Source organism: Lepeophtheirus salmonis, chromosome 8, assembly GCF_016086655.4.
Source record: "Lepeophtheirus salmonis chromosome 8, UVic_Lsal_1.4, whole genome shotgun sequence".
NCBI classification, from domain to species: Eukaryota; Metazoa; Arthropoda; class Copepoda; order Siphonostomatoida; family Caligidae; genus Lepeophtheirus; species Lepeophtheirus salmonis.
In genome coordinates, this window is record NC_052138.2 from 33784329 (window position 1) to 33802684 (window position 18356).

Genomic DNA, 18356 nt, shown 5'->3' on the forward strand with positions numbered 1-18356 from the left:
AATCTTCTTTGAGACATAATAGTGTTTCGTACTTAACTAATGTTTTCCCACAGTTTCATCACTTTCTTGAGTTACGGGCGCGCTGCAAGGATCCTGAAAGCGCACCCTTTCTGCTGAACCCACTTTTAGGGTGAAGTCAACAGCTTGAAGATTTTAAAATTCTAGTTGATCCACATCAAGTTATATGACTTTTCCTAACTTTATTATTTCAGATTTGGTAACTTCAACCTTACCTCTATAGCCAAGAGAGTTACATTGATATGCAATTATCTGAACAAGTATTTCATCGCCAATGTTTCCGTTGAACCTTCTGATGAAAACGCCAAGCCTTTTTTTCACATTTTTTTCTTCTCTCATTTTCTTCTCCTCTCTTCACATGACTGGTATAGTTCAAGATAACTTTTTGAACGTATTGTTCCGAAGTGTCATGGCTGATATAGATCACCACTCTTGTTATTAAGGATATAAGAAGACAAATATACAATTCATATACCATCACAAAAAAAGCCAAGAAAACATATTAAGATGTTCATGTTTGGTCTAAAAATTCATTTAGAATATCTTTAGTAAATCACAAACTACTGTTAACAAAAAGAAATATACATATTAGTTTATTCATTTTTTGGAGTGAATTAACAAAATATAATTGTTGGTGTTTCACAAGTATTCATACCCAAAGAGTAAAATTACTTAAAACTTTTTGACTTGGCCTCTGGCTTTTTTTGAAATATTGAATACAATTAGTATAATCTTGTAAAATTAAGGCAAATAATAGGATTTTGCCCACTCTTTTTACAAAAATCTTCTAAGTTCCTCGAGATTTCTTGGATGTCTTTTCCATACTGTTTTTTTCAATGTAGTACATAGATTCTAAATATGGTTAAGGTCAGGATTTTGGGCTGGTCAGTCGATGATCCTAACCTTATGCACATAGATCCATTCTTGAACTTTTTTAGATGAGGGCATTGAGTCATAGTCTTGCTGCACCCACCAATGTCTTCCGTGCTTATGCATCTTTGATGATTGATGCAGATGTATTTCAAGAATCTGGATGTAGTCTTTCTTTTTTTATGGTACCATCAATTTTTTTAAATTCTCCACTTCCATTGGCAAGAGCACGAGCCCAAATGGTGGTGCTTCGGCTGTCGTGTGTTACTGATGGAATAGTGTTTCGGGTTGAAAGGTTGGCCATTCTGTCACCAAATTTGCCAATTCTGGTTCCAATTTGGTCCAATTCCACCTTCATCTCATCTGACCACAACACAGTATGACAGTATTTTATCATCTTTATTGTTATTTCTATACTTCAGCCTGGTTTTTTGTGTGCCTACTCTTGAGGAGTTGAGCCTTTCTTGGCACACAGTCCCAAAACCCATTCTTGTGCATTGTGTAGGCGTTTGAACTTTATAATGTACCCCATAATGAACTTGTATTAAAATAATCAATAAATTCACTATTAATATTATGAAATGTTACTATGAATATTAAATTATCCTCGCCTCAAGTACTGTTGATCCTATTTTTGAAAAATTATACATTTCATTTTTTAGTTCCATATACAGTTTCTTATACAATTTGTACAAATTGCAAATAGTACATATTTAAATTTAATCTTGTTTTTATGTGCTAATTGCTCAATATAATATTTATTAATTTAGGGAATAAATAGCTGAAAGAACATTTTATTTCATGTTGAAAAGATATTTTTCCTCCATTGATGATTATTTGCAAGAAAATAGACAAAGCAAGATAGATAGTGATCCTCTAGCAAAAAGTACGTAGACTAAATTGTCAAATGTATCTTCAATTATTTGTATGTATAATTATAATTATGATATTTTATCTGTAAATTTGCATTTAATTTATGTGTTGACGGTGAAATATTATTTTTAGTGCAATTATATTTTTTATGTTGGAAACAGTAAAAAAAAGGTATAAATTTCAAATAAAACTAAAGGGTTTATGATTATCTTATGGGTCTACATTAATTGAAAGGTGGATTAGTAAATTATTTTCGAAAAAATAGATGTGATTTAATTGAAATGATATCATTGTTCTAAAACATAATATATATATATTTATAACAATTAAGTTACTACTAATGGTTAGTCTTCAAATCGTGTCAATTATCAAACATATGTCAAATGTTTGTTTCATGAAAGTTTCCTTAAAGTAAATAAGGTGTTTTTTCTTAAAATACACTATATGTAACTATATTTTTAAATAATACATATGTCATGTTTCATAAGCATTATCACCTTTGACACGCCAGAAAATTGGTAGTTTTTGTCAATGATGCCGGGGTCCATAGCATATTACTTATAATAGCGTGGAGTGAATCAAAATTTAGATTCAAAATGTGAAAGACATTCCTTTCTAAGACGACACAAACTGCCAAGTCCAGGGGGTTGAGATCAGTACTAGAGGAAGGGCCACATGGAAGAAAGCCAAAAGTCAGAGATATTGTTTCTGCATAACTTTTGATTCTTGTTAGATGTATAGACGAGATGCTCCTTGACTACTTGTTCTGGTAGGCAGTTTCGATTGACATGCAAAATATCTCTGCAGCCTTCTTGGGGCTGATACAAACGTGGAGGAAATTGCACACACGTCTCCGTTTTAATTGTTACTCCGAAATTTTTACACTTATATGTAGACATGGGATAAAAACAAAACATTTGGGTGATATTTACAAAACGCTAGGGCTCTTTTAATGCAAAATGACCCTAAGTGACCTTGATTTAAAGAAATCCGTTTTATTTAAATTTATCAAATTACAACAAATTTTCTAGTGATGAAACATTCTGGGAACTTATTTTTAATAATGAGGTATATAATTGTTTTAAAAATTGAGAAAAAAATGTAGGCCTTATGAAATATGAATCTTTTAAATGGACGATGCCAAGAAAGAAAATACCGTTATATATGCAAAAAAAAAAAATAGTTTTATAATATTTTTTCCTCCAAATTTCTATATTATGAATTAAAACATGATGAAGTCAGGCTATTTTCAATATCTTTTCATTATTCCTTGCCAAATAAATTAGAAATATATTTTTATTTCTGTCATAAAAATTGCCCTTAAAAATGGGAAAAGGAGAAGATCCAAAACACCATTATACCTATATCTAAGCAACCAGTATTTCAAATTATTCTAATTTTTGTATGATTCCTTTTTTTAATTAAATATAAAACATATCCAAAAATTAGTAAAATCAAAGATGAAATAAAAATATTTATAGAATCTTTATGAAAAAATATATAACAAAGGGTTTCTTTTATGGTCCTAAATATGGAAATAAAAATGTAAACATCAATATCATTTATATTTGTTGATTGTGTGACTAATTACTTTTTTAATTAGAGAAAAAAATGAATAATTTATAATAAGTCAATGTCATATTGCTATTATTTATTTAAATAAATGTATTTGTATTGGATTGATCCGTCTTCACGTTTTAGCTTGTATAAGAAATTGTACAAATTGCAACCTAAAAATGAGACGAATGATTATTAATAAAGAATTTAAAGCTCTTTGGATGTGACATGTTCAATAGTTACCGTCATTAACGAAATTAAACAGAGGTTATGTCTTCATCTCTATTTCTTAGTCACCAGGAATCTGACCCAAGGTACAGATCGATTTTGATTAAAATTACTATACAGATTATATTTTGTGCCAGTAAGAGGTAATACAGACTTTAACAGGTTGAGGTCAAAATGTAAAAAATGCATAATCGACCGTAACTTTAGAACAAATTGAGATATACAACTCAATTTGATTATAAATAGAGGTTTTACACTCTACCGAGTGTCCATTCTTGTATAACATATCTTAGATTATCCCTATGAACTAGTAATTTCAACAAAATAGTCGTAACTACGTTAATAATATAATTACGATATTGATACGTTATAAATATTCACATAAGTCCATTTTATTTTTTAGCTCGGTCCTTTATTTTGGAATTGGTTATCTGAAGAATAATTGTCCTTACATCAGCTTCTGCCATCATTATTTAACTCCTGAGTAGTGCAAATTCTTTTCTACTACATTCAATAATATTCATAACCTGATTCAACATTCGTGTGTTGTCATAAAAGACGAAGAGTAACCCTGAGGATTTGCTACTGAGTTATGCAAGAATGTTCTAAAAAGTTTCAGACTTAACATGGATAAAATACATTTTTTCTGATTTTTTTTATTTTTCATCATAGTAGTAGTTCTTTAAATCCTACACCCTCCGTCCGTCAGTGATGCTTCACTCTCTTTTACGCGTCCAAATTCTAATTGGCGTTTTCCTCTGCTAAATAATTGTTCAAGAAGGTGATTGCCTTTTTATTTGATAAAGATCATTGCAGTCCCCTGTTTGGACTGTATTTTTGTTTCAGCCGTAAAATGATATATCCAAATTTCATCTAAAGTGATTCATCGGTCCCAAAAGCTGGATTTATTGCGCTTAAACCTCATCAAAAGAGCAATACTTGATTTTCTCCATTTTCACAAAAACACTCACACTAACTCAGTCAAACGACTGTTACATAACTATTGTGCATCCAAAATGGCTGAAACACTGGTTTATCACTCTCAACAGATGCTAGATAGATATGACTAGCTTTTATTTACAAGTCTTGTAATCTTCACATTCATGTAGGAAACTTTCACGACTATCCCTGTAATTTTAAGCCCTTATTGGACTCAAAGTAGAGTTGATGATCGAGTTGGAGTAATGCTTACCAATGCCCGTATTTATTGTCGTCTCCCCCCCCCATCACAGCTAATTGTAGCTGATCTAATGAAATGTTTTGACAGCTAGCCTGTTTTCCTCTAATACATTTTTGAAATCGTCTTGATTACCAAATTGATTTTAGGTCTCTAATTTTTTTAATATGACCAATATATAATCATTTTTTATCAAGACCTAAAATAACATAAAGGTTTATACCATTTAAACTCTTCAATTCATAATAAATATTAGATATTAATCGATCAATATGAAATCATAGTATAAACTAAAAGTTGATAATTAAATTGACTGATGATGTAATACAGAAGCTATATATTAATAATAATTTAGGACTTGTTTTGAGATATATACACGTTTTTACTATTGTTATTAGTTTGTAACATTTAACAAAGCCAAATATTCAAAGAAGAGAGCAAGAAGTGCATCACTCCCTAGCTTAGTAAAGAATCCTGATTATATAATTGAATAATGCTTAAATGAGACGTATAAATTATAACATGTGGTACGTCAACATAGAAACAATCTTGAACAATAATCAAGAGAAAGGAAGAAATTTTATAAATTAAATATAATATAGTAGGTTGGAGAAAAAGTAATTTCGTATTTCCCCCCTTTTTTTTATTTAAGTACATCTTGTTTATTATTAGTTAAATCAGATAATACGATAAAGTATTGTAACAGTTTACAACAAACACATTTGCGACAGTATTGCACTTGGTCGTTTGAGTTGTGAATTATCGTGCGTTGAGTATGGAGGTCTCAAAGGAATAGCTTTACCTTATTTAACATAGGCTGAAAGGCAAAAACCTGTCGAAAGCAACCAAGAAAATTTACAATGTACAATACGGGTCTCAATTCTGCTCTTTACTGTGAACAACTCGACCGTTTGAAGCTGGCGATTGAACAGAATAGAAGCAGCCAGCCAGGTTAGAACCAAGTGACTAACATCTATTCTTGTCTATCGGCAACGTGTTTGGGGTTAGAAATTAGGACTTAATAGAGGGGTGTGAAAATTGGTTATCCGAGTTAGGGACAAGGACTTCATCGAAAAGGGTATTAAGAAGTTGGATTCTCGTTGACAACAAGTTATTAAACAGAAACGGGTTTTTGGCTTAATTTGGATGATTCTAACACTTCTTATAAAGCATTGACATAAAGCGGAAAATACGAAATTACTTTTTCCCCAAGCTACTATGTATTTCAAAGACATATTTGAGTCAATTAATTTTTTTAACATACTTATATTCAACCCGATTATGCCGATGCAAAATAAAATATATCAACTTAACATTTGTTATGTTATTGTGATAATCAATTTTGTCTACTTTAAGTGTAATTTGTGGTATGTATTACAAATGTAATCCACACTCACTTTAGAAACAAATCATTCTAGCTTTCTTTTCTGCTGATATCACTTTTGTAAAATATATTATATTACGCTACATAACATTAAACGGAAAGGGGTCGATGTAACATTTTTTTCATTTTTAGTTATAAGTTTTTCGCAAATTTTATTAACGATTTGTGGCGTCAGATAAAATGTTTTATGAAGATAGCGAATGTTTTAAACCTCGCTGGGGGAAATGTCTTTAAGACCTTTTTTATTATGTTAATAAATATGTAGTTATCTTATTCATGATTTGTTTTTGGTTTGTTTTTTTCTTCATCAAAGATTTTCCACGACAGCATCCAAAACATGGATTACAACGACTCTCTCTTCTTGTCAAATATATAAATCAACCTTATTCTGAATATAAATTACATCATTATCGAAGGAGACGATTTTATTATCAACTTTCTCATCGTTTTTTTTTTCTTTTTTCGTTTTCTGTTTTATACTCTCTTCCTCTTTTGAATAACTATTTAAAGTTAATTTTGATTGAATATTCTTCTTAGAATATACATACATATAGGTACTAGAGCTGAGACTTGAACTAAAATCGAGTTTTTTCGGTTCGGTCTTAAGCTTTGTTTTATTTCTAGAGCGGTTTTTAAATGATTTTTGAGCCCAGCCCGAGATCTGAGACCGTAGAACAAATGGAACTGTTTTCAAAATCGTGTACCAACTTTTTTATAATAATAATTGCTTTATGAGTTCTACAAATATGATTTATTAAACAAATTTAACTTCATCTGACGTCATTATATGAGTATGTTTATAATTGCAAGACACATGACGTCATCAATATCATATCTGTAGTTACAAATTTTAAATGAGACAAATCCAGTCGATTTTTTCCTTTGGGGCCGATTTAAAGGGAATTCGTCTTTGGGACTAAAAATTATAACTGTCTTAGACAGGTACAGAATTTGTAGACCAAATCCTATCACTAAAATTTGATGTATTTTGACAAATTCCTGTTTTAAAAACATAAAATATGATACATACACATTTATAAATCAAAATATAAATTGCTTCTTTAGTAAAGTTTTTTTTGTAATTGATAAACGTCATAACTTTATTCATAACTGTTTGAATTTTCATTTTGAAGAAATATTTGTTTTTATTTGTCTGCAAAAAAGATTGTTTTATTAATATTTTTAATGTCAATCAACTTTGAAAAAATTAAATATAATGGGTGAGGACAAAAAACTTGTATTATATAGACTAAATTACAACAAATTGTATGATATTCTATTAATAAATTTGCATGTATAATTTTTTTCTCATCGGACCACAAAATTGAGTAGAGTCATAATTTTTTATAGCAATCTCTTATCGATTTTGTAGATGTTTTTTACTGTCAAAATGTAATATTCTTAAAAGTCATACATTAAACCCAGAACAATATCTACCCTCTTCAAATTATCAATGATGTCCTTCTTTTTACCAGTGAGTGATCACTTATACAAATGTGCTGTATCTAAAATTGTGATGTCATCAGTACAATATAATTCTTCTCCTACTTAATCTTCTTTTTATTATTAAATCCCTGTGTGTACATTTGCAAACTTTACACAGTGTACTTATTTATCTTTCAATCCATTTTCAAGAGCTGCACATGGTGCAATCGGTAGCTCAAAATATTAATTTTTGTAAAATTATATAGCTCTACCATTGTATCATTCTATTTTACAACAATGCAATTATGTCAAATGTTTATCATTTTCTAGAACTGTAATCTTTCCTCAATAAATGTCACTGTTTTTGAGGACAAAGTTCAAATTATTACGATATAAGACCTAGTAATGGATAATCTTGAGGACACATCCAAATTAATGTGTTATATATTGACTGAGGTGATCCAGCTTCTAAAATTAACTGACATGGTCGAGGGAATACACATGAGTCAGAGTAATCTAAGACTGAGAGTTATTGCTGCTTTATATTTACTCAATTATATTCCTAAGTAATGCACGAAAGTCGACGAATTCTTGATACTTCAGTGCCTTCTTACTGATTCTACTTTAGCAAAATTTATATCTTGGGAAAAAGGATTTAATTTATTTTATTCTTCAAATAATATGTAAGGAATTGATAATTTTTAATAACGAGGATATTTAAATATCTGGTTTGATCTTAAATTGTAGCAGCTTCAGGTCCACCAAGGTAAAAGATTCAACCCCTATTAATGTCTAGAATGGATGTTTGGAAGTATTAAGAAGGATTTTCCTTAAAAGAGTTCCATTTTTATAGTATCGACACAAGTTCTTCAAATTCGTCCGATAATCTGGTGCGTCTTTTAGTGAATTGTATCTAGGTCTAGAGTTGGAGGGCCAAAAAGTAGAACAGGAGCAAATTGTTGTCAAGTACTTATACACTTGACTAAAGGTTTATAAAACATCTGACACAAGACTGAGAGTGGAGTCTTTAAGATATCTAATCCACCTCTTGAGGAGCTTGTCAATGTAGCTTTTTTGCGTGAGTCTTCCAACGCTCTTCAGGAGATATTGGATGACTGGAAAGCCTCTATTCATTCCTTGTCAACCAACAAGAAGATTGAAACATTTTATTTTAATACGCGGTAGATGGTTATTTACAGAAGAGAAAATCACCTCTGTCCCTAATGCAGGTTCAGGAAAAGCACTTGAATGTTTGAAAGACTTGCCACATTTCTGCAGTTTTGTGTCAATGGTCACCACTATCATCTGCAATCCTAATAAAGTGTTAAAACGAGAAGGAAGACAGATTCCACACCTTAATAAACGTTATTAGTAGGGTTGGAATTTATGTTTAAAAAAAGTTTACAGGTTAGGCAATGAAAAACTTTTGGAGCGTGTTGTTTTGTTTAATCATTCTTTAATCGGCGTCCTGTTTTTAACATCTCTCTCTGAAAGATGCATATGCACTTGCCTTAGATATATAAACAAAATACACAATCAAATAATTAAAAAAATATATTCATATATAAATATAATATTTTTATTGGACGAATCTTAATTTAAATACTCTTTATAATTTTAATTAATTTTCTACCCGTCAAAATCATATAATAGACAGATGATGTTAAGAAAATTCATAATTCAGTTATAAAATACTTCAATCTTTTTTTCGCACTCTACATCAATCCCATCTCGAGTCATAAGTTATCATCAAAAATGAATTTTCATGCGGACACTTAACTTAAGATCTCATGGATAACTATCATCATGAACATCCCAACGATTGACATCTTCTTTTGCATCACGTAAAATTAGACATCCCAACGTCGTAAATATTGATATAATAGACAAGACTTGTTTGGCCTGGCTCTAAGGATTTCCAAGTCTTCCTGAAGGATTGATTTGTAAAAAGGAATTCAAGTTTTTTTTTATTACTCCCTATTTTCATAACAAATTATTACTTACAATATCATATAGTAGATATTGATGAAATTAAAGATTATACGTATTAAAAATTCATTTTATGTGGCTTAAGCATGATATTAATTATTTGTTTAATTTTATAATTTATAATTAGTTGGGATATAAAGTGTGAGCCTTTTTGAAATGCAAAAAAAAAAAAAACACTGGAAGAAAATACTTTTAACACGTCCTACACTACATAATGATTATCACTAGTATAAACTTAAGTCATTAATATTTAATAAGTTAATCATACACTAACCATAATTAAACATACGTGTAGTCTAAATAATTAATTTACTAACACCAAATTTATATTCGTATAAAAAATATGAGGAGTGATGATTCTTCTTTTCTATTTTCAAATAACGTTCCCTTCTCATCAGTAGAATGATCACAATCTCAATTATCTCAAATCATATTATCATATTTTTTCAACTCTGACAAATTGAACAATGTTTGAGACGAGAGAAGATTAGCTGTCATGACGTTTTGTTAAGTTAGCTTTGAGCAGTTGTGTGAAGATAGAATACAAAATCCGTTCTATATCAAACTTTGGACATTTTATTTTATTCAAAATTGAGAATGTTTTCATTACATAAAATTGATCATTTTACTATAAGATGTAAATATCTATGTTCTTAAATGTTAATGTTTATCTGAGAGGATTATTAAGTGTAATTACTGATAAAAATTGCAATGTTTATCTGAGAGAAAAAAATTGCTTATTTATTTTTTCCAACAAAAAAAAAAAAAAAAGGAAGAAGATGATCATGGTCGACCAAAGTGACTCTCCTGAAGCCTCAACTAGAGGTCATCTTTCATCTTTCATGGCTGTAGGAAAACATTCAACAATTTTTTTTACAAAATCATCATCTCAGGTTTGCATTAGCATATCAGGATATAATTTTCTAACTATTGGATATGGTATTTCTTAAAGTTACTATATTTTCATAGCATTATCCCAAACAAAATTTTTACATTGATCAAGATTCCAGCAATTTGAACATATCTTTGTATTGATTTATTAAAGATTTTTTGTGACAGAAAGTTACTTTTGTTGTATTTTAAACAATATTATCAAAAAGAGAGATATATATATATACATAAAATATGAAACACTTTTAGCAATATACAAATTATAAATTTGTAAAAAAATATATATTAGCTCATTATAATTTTTAGATTAAAGTAAATTTAATGAACATTTTCAAGTAATTAATCATACGCTGAATTCTTTACAAATCCATATCTATCTATCAACGTATAGATAATTTTGATACCTACTATTTAATTGAAATTATTGATCATAAATTATTGTATACAAATTTAAAAAAATTCAACTAATAACACTTCTATTTTTCTACATCAAATCCCCTAACAGTTGTTCACCCAATCACCCCAGAATAGGATAAAATTTGGTTCAACTACGATCTTCAAATCTTTTCTGTTTAATTAATACAATTAGTTTACAAGTTATAAAGTTTGATATTTTTGCAATTTAAAATAAATTGAAGTGCTCCTTAAATTTCATACTGTAATATCTTCTGCAACTGAGGTTCAATTCATCTAAATGCTGATGCTAATCCATGGCATTTTGGGTATGTTAAAAAAAATGAATAGGGTAATCCAGACAATTTGAAAAATGTTTTCGAGGGGAACAGTTTAGATCAGATACAATCATCTGTGACATGAAGTGGGGGGGATACAAATTTTAAAATACTAAGACATAACAATTGCTCTGATATCGATTCCCAATTCTACTTTGAGTCCAATAACGACGTACAGGTATAATAACCCTGCAACAAATCCTCAGGTAACTATTTTTCCTTTATAATCACATTATTGTTCAATCCGATTTTTTATGTTGTAGAACAGGAAATTAACTCCTCAGGAAATAAATTCATATGATAACTATGAATCTAAATTAAATATATATATATGAGTGATTTGATTCAAGAACGTACTTTTTTTTTTAGTCAATAAAATTATTTACATTTCCTTAATGGGCAGTTAAATAAAAGAGTTGTCTACTTAAAACCCTTTGCCACTATATTCCTCTGTTACGATAGGCTACATGGTCTGATCCTTTTATATTTGTACAACATTACTGAAAATATTAATTGATCAGATCATCAGATATGACGACACAAAAAAAACTAAAAAAAACAACTGAACACTAGAATTAGAAGTTATAACTAATTGGATTGCTTGATGCTCTTTTTATAAAATTGCCATAATAAAGCATTCCTTATCTGAGAGAACCAATACAATGACTTCAAATTTTTATTTATATTTTTGTATGTAAAAATTTACATGTTCAATGGCACACATAATTAATTTTAGTTTGTTTAGGTGAAACCCCTTGATAAATTTAATATGGAGTTCTGACCCTATACATGATTCTCCAAATCTAGTGATAATTTGAACTATGGTGTTGTTTTTTCCCCTTCATAAATGTAGGTATAGATAAATTATATTTCAGTGAACGACACAACTTTTACTGAATAACTCAATATTAACTTAAAGTTGATGATGAAAGAAATGGATGAAAGTACATTGTAGGATGTGTGAAGAAGTATTGAAACTAACAACTTTTCAAATTCTTTACTTTTTTATTATGTAGATGTTCAAAAACTGTTTTGTTGACGTTGTTAACGAATAAAAATGTTTTTGACATAAAATTTCAATTACTTGTTCATTGTAGCAATATAAAATATATAACTATACTTTGTGTAAGATGACAACAAAAAAAATGATATTTTATTTTCTGATGAATTGAGATTATGCATACATATATTATTAAAAAACTGGAGTTCCCAACACTCATTGGGGTTATAAGCGTCGACAACAGACATTTTTTGATTGCTTAATATAGACAATATGGTAACAGGGAAATTGCCCTGGAGAAAATTGCAATGGAGGAAAATTGGCCAATTTTTTTACACTAATCATATTTTCTCATTCCATCCCCCAAGGAAGTTACTTCAAGTGTGAGTAATATTACTGCTGCAATACAAAAACTGTGCAGTTTTTTAAATTAAGATTGGACTTAATTTAAAATGCTATTTCGAAGAAATGGATCGAGATGATTGGTAAGGAGGAGAGGGGGGGAGGGGAATACGTAGATTATCGACTCTTAAAATATGGTTGAATACCCTCTGCCCTCGGATTGCCCTAGATCTAGTGTGGGAATTCTAAAAACCACCACCAATACATCCAAAAAAAACCTAAGATACCAAAAAATAGTTCAAAGCTCTAAGGTTGCGTGGGGTACTTGGAGGGTACCAATGGATCCCTGAAAACCATTGCTATTTCATCCCAAAAACACCTCGAATACCAAAGCAATAGTTTAAGCTTTCGGTTTGTAAATTAAAAACCGCATTTTTTCTTTGTATTTACGCCATTTAATTATTTTCTTTTTATGGATTTTACAAAATATAGAATACTTTCCTCGTTCAACATATGGGCCATACGCTTTTAATCTTTAAAAAAAAATGCATACTATGATATTGTATTTCCCATGAAGCATGGTTAAAAAAAATATCAACAATATGCCTGTGCTGAAGTAATAGTACAGAAGTATACATTAAACTAATATATCCTATAAGATTATAATTTTTTTAGCCAATGCGAGACATGAACCTTGCTGATTCTGATCCATTCGATCGTATTTAACAATACTTAGACTTCCACACCAAACCCAAGGGATTGAAACTACTCTTAGGTATAAGAGGGGTTCTTAGGATGTATGTGATGTTTGGTGGTGGTGGTTTTTAGGGATACAGGTACCCCGGGCAACCTGAGGGCATTGAACTAGTTTGTGGTGTTAAAGGTGTTTTCTTTGGACGTATTGAATAAATTGGCGGTGGTTTTAAAAATCCAACACTACATCCGAGGGCGGAGTGTATTCAACCATAATTTAACAGGGCATAAACTATTTATTTTCTCTGGATTTTTAAATATATAAGGAAAAAAATGTACAATTTGCTTATTCAAGATAATAGGAAAAGTTAATTTATACGCCCCAAATGCTCTCATTTTTCCTTCTCTAGAAATAGAATAGGTTTAATTTATAGAAATGAAAATGTACACCATACAAACAAAATTGTAGTATTTTATTACGGGTTTATAACTGTTATATTTTTAACTAAAAGTTTTCATTATGCAACCTTTCGACACATGAAACAAAAATAAACAAGTTTAGTTTTTAACCCGTGTTTTTAAGTATAAAAATGGTAAAAAGTGAGCGATCTCCTTTGGGCAGATGCCAGTGCCAAGAAGACTACAAAACCCGTTGGCATCTCCATGTGGATTTCTTTCACCATCAAGAAGTCAATTACAGCCAGTCAGAACAAAAAAATTTATAGCAACAACATGGCTGACTTTTAGCATGACTCCATGTGTCTCTCCACTAGCCCTTACTTCAACTGCAGGACTTTATAGTTTGTGATGTCTTAGAGAAAAAATTCTGACGGACTTCTTACCCAAATTTGAATTGTCTCTGAGCTGCCATCATTGCATGGACATGGGATGGGCACGGCTATCCTCTTGAAGAGCTCTCCAGCTATTTGCTGCAATGTCAAGGCTGCAATTGCTTGTGAAGGAAGACATATTATACATAGTATTATTTTATCAAAATAAAACGGACAATGAGGATATTCGAAGTGAATAAAATTATAATTTACTCCTTTCTATTAACTTATACCTACAAGTTGTTACTTGCATAAGCAAATTCATAAATTCCATTTCATAACGATACATAGGCCCAGCATATAAAATGACATTTTGTTAAATATCAATCTATTAAATATAATAATTGTTTGATATCAAATATCATATCCTGATACAATACAGACGTTGTAATAGCTCTAATAAATAAACATGTTTTTTAATATGTCGCACAGAGTTTTAGCCATACTTGTTAGTTTTTACATTCTTAGTTCTGCGATCTAGTAGTCGCACATTAAACACAGACTCATAAATGAAAGCATCAATATAGACACAAAAACACTTTGCTTTATTAGTATGGATAACAAATTTTGTTGTTGTAAAAGAAAAGACATTTACTTTGTTTAAATTTATCAATATCTTCTGTCCCTTCTATTCTAACCATTTGTTATTTTAATGGTAAGGGAAAGTGACAATTTTATCAATGGTAATAAAGTAGTATAATATGCAAGATGTCTATTGTAACATTTTCTTATAAATGGAACAGAGAACTACTTTATTTGAAGGTGATAAAAAGCTTTCCTTAAATCTACAAAGTACAAAGGAGTTTTACTACTGCTATGCTTATGAACATACATTATGTGGAGTGTGTCATTTTCAAGATAAGAATTTTTTTACTAATCGAATAAATGTTTTAATGGAGATAGTCAACAATTTTTTATTTATACAGGGTATTTTTTTTGCATCATGCAACTTTTCCTCAAAAAAAAGTAACAGAAAAAAAGCTGAAAATCCGTTGGTAGTTAGCAAAATCTTTCAAGACAGGGCCGAGCTCTCACGTGGTCCTAGCATACTACTCTATGTCACCTTGGTATAATTGTCGTTTTTGGGCGGCACTCTAAAAAGAAGAAGAAAGATAATAAAAAGGATAAATAAAGGAAGGGGGGGGAAGAAAAAGAAGAGGAAGGAGATGAGAAACAGGTAGACAGCAAGATAGAGAGAGAGGCATGAAACGATATTTCCCGATAATTCCCTCACTTTTTCTAAAATTCTCTGCATTTCCTTCCACTCAGTGCACGAATGAACGCTTATTCATCAAGATTGGACGGTCTACTGGCCCCCTTTCCAATAGCATAATGGTTGAACCTATTGAAAAAAAAAGTGATTGTCGAAATTGGTATTTAGAAACATGGCTTTCATTTTTACTTCCAAGATAGTAGGAATTGTACTGTACGAGGTTGGACCGCAGTACGTATATACATATATATATTATAATCACATATTAAATATTTTGAATAATAAAATTTTGGTTTTCTTTAATTAATTGGATAATGAGATTCGATTTTAATTTATAAGATTTATTTTATAAAAAGAAATAGTTTATGTATTTGTTTGTATAAAAAAGAGATAATGACTTACAAAATGATAAAATTCATCCCATTTAACAAAAAACATAGTGGTATAGTGAAGAAGTATTTTAAATAAATTTCCGAATGTTTCCGAGTTAGATTTAGAATACCACGCAACTTCAGCTACATTTTTATTAAGCAAAATAATTCTTTAGACAGTTGGTGATATTGCAACTAGTAATTGGTCTTGTTTATTACCGAAAAATGTAGACGAGCTCTTTCATAAATTATATTTATATTTATGCATTTTTTTATAATTTTATGAAGAGTAATATTATTTAATCAGTGTATATTTTATATCAACCTATGTTTTTTAGAAAAAATAAGTATATTTAGGAACAATTTATTGTTACAGAAATAAAAAATTATTAAAGAATTTAATATAGATAAACTACATTAATTTTATTTTTTTTAAATACTATTATACTTTACAGAACCTCGTACCGTGAAGGGTGTACTACAGTATGTACCAAACCGTTGGTTTAGCGTGCCGTCCCAGCCTTACTAGATAATTCTCTAAATATTAGTAATGATGAGGACAGTTTTGAGTAGTTATATATAATTTTGTCTTTAATTTTGTTCCTTTTTTCATATATTTTCACTTTTTTTTTTATTTATAAAAAAAACAAGAGTCAGCCATAATGAATATAACTGACGGATAATTTAAGTAATGTTTCGGAATGACTTTCTGTACATAGGCACACATACCGCTTATTTACACAAAATTAGATAATATGTGAGCTTTACCTAAATATTTGTGTGGTTCTCGGATAGGTTACACTATGCTTGTTATATTTACTACCTCCACGGGGATGAGCTTTTCCTTGCTCAAATACATTGAATTCTACCTAATCCTTATTTTTATTTTGCTAGAAAATAATTTACAATTTATTAATTGGATTGGAGGTTTTCCAGATCCCATATGAAATAATAATGTAGTTTCAATAAAATGCCTTGACAAGTGATGACGTCAAAATAACTTTATTTCTATATCAAAAGTGTATGCAACAGTCTGCATTATTTACTCACTCAAAGAAATTGAATATTTTGTTTAATATATGAAATATATTTTTTCTGCGAAAGTACCAATGGTTTCTTGGGCGAAATAACCGTTCGGTAAATTGACCTTCAACGAAATGCTTCTCTGTAAAATGTTTTGGGACAATTATCTTAAAACCATAACTATATACTCCTAATTATTTTTTTTGAAAATATAAAATAAAAATATGTACATAGTGCACATAGGTACATAGTGATGATTTTTGAATTCCCCATAAAATTTCATTATAAGAGAAAGTATCTGAAGAATACACTTGTGGACATTTCGCTATAAAATTGTAATGAATATATTAAAATCTGAGGTTTCAAGTTTTGATAACAAATCGTATCAAAACATTGACTGCATAACACTCTAGAAATTCATGCATAAGAGTGATGAAATTTTTTTGCAGTCCTTGCAAAACTTGCATAATTTTATACAGTTAGTTTAAAAAAATTTAAACCTACGCTGAAAATTCCTTTTTAGTAATATATCTATAAAGCAAAGGATGCCCCGTTGCAGCGCTGAATAGAGGGGAATAGAAACAAAGTATGAAAGTTGAAGAAAAGAAAGAGAGAGATACAGATAGAGAGATGGGAAATGAGCTATTGTGTAGTTCAAAACAGCCTTTAAATGACTTAGGAGCCCTAAAAATATTATATAAACATACTTGGCTATTTTAAACGCCTTCTTGCTCAATTTCGAACATATTTATTTCACCTTATTGTATTAGATATGTGATAACACCAATGATAGACTTATACATAATACACTATATATAAGATGCCCTTAAGAATACTCTTTCGATAATTTTATTTGAAGAAACATAAGGCTATCAAATATAAGATTTTATTGTTATAAGGTTTTAATACCCTCTATATAATTTGAAACAATTTTGTTGCATGTTGTTGGTAAACAATGACATAACTTTACTTTCGAACAATACTCGTACATACAACATTTTATATGTTTATTGTACAGCCTGGTCTTACCTACAAGAAAAGAAAAAAAACAAAAATATGATAAATTTCACACCCTTGAATGAGTCGATTGTGTGACTCAATGGAGTGAGAAGAAATGGTTAAAGAGAAGGAGGGAAGGAGCTAAGTAGGGGAGATGACAACTTCTTGATTTTTCTTCTTCTTATAATATAATATGAATGTACATACAAGAAAATATCAGTTGAACAACTAAGGGAGGAAATGAATAATGAGTAATGATTTAGACTTAGACATTTTTTCAATCCTATTCAGTACATAGAGAGACTATTACGAGCATACAAATGTATGAACATTCTTTCTAATAAAATTCAATGTTTCAATCAATGCATGAAGAAGGATAAAATAAAGAAAAAAGAAGGTTTTGTTGTCATCAATGTAAATGCTTTTCTCTAAATCTAAATAATGTATATGTATTATACAGAAAAAAAACTTTAATCTCAGCATTTTTTGGTTCCTTCTTTTTTTTTTTTGACATTTAGTTTCTTTGTACATTTTTTCAAAGAAAATATTCTATAGAAGGTGAAAGTTTTGTTTGGTACATACATACATATATATTTGTGGCTAGAAGATCAAAGATTTACATACAAAGTGCAAAAACAATACTTAGAATTAAATTAAAAGCTCTGTATCTCTGTTCATGCTCATCCTAGGAGATAAATATTACAAATATATTTATTTTACCAATATTCAGTTCTTTGATTAT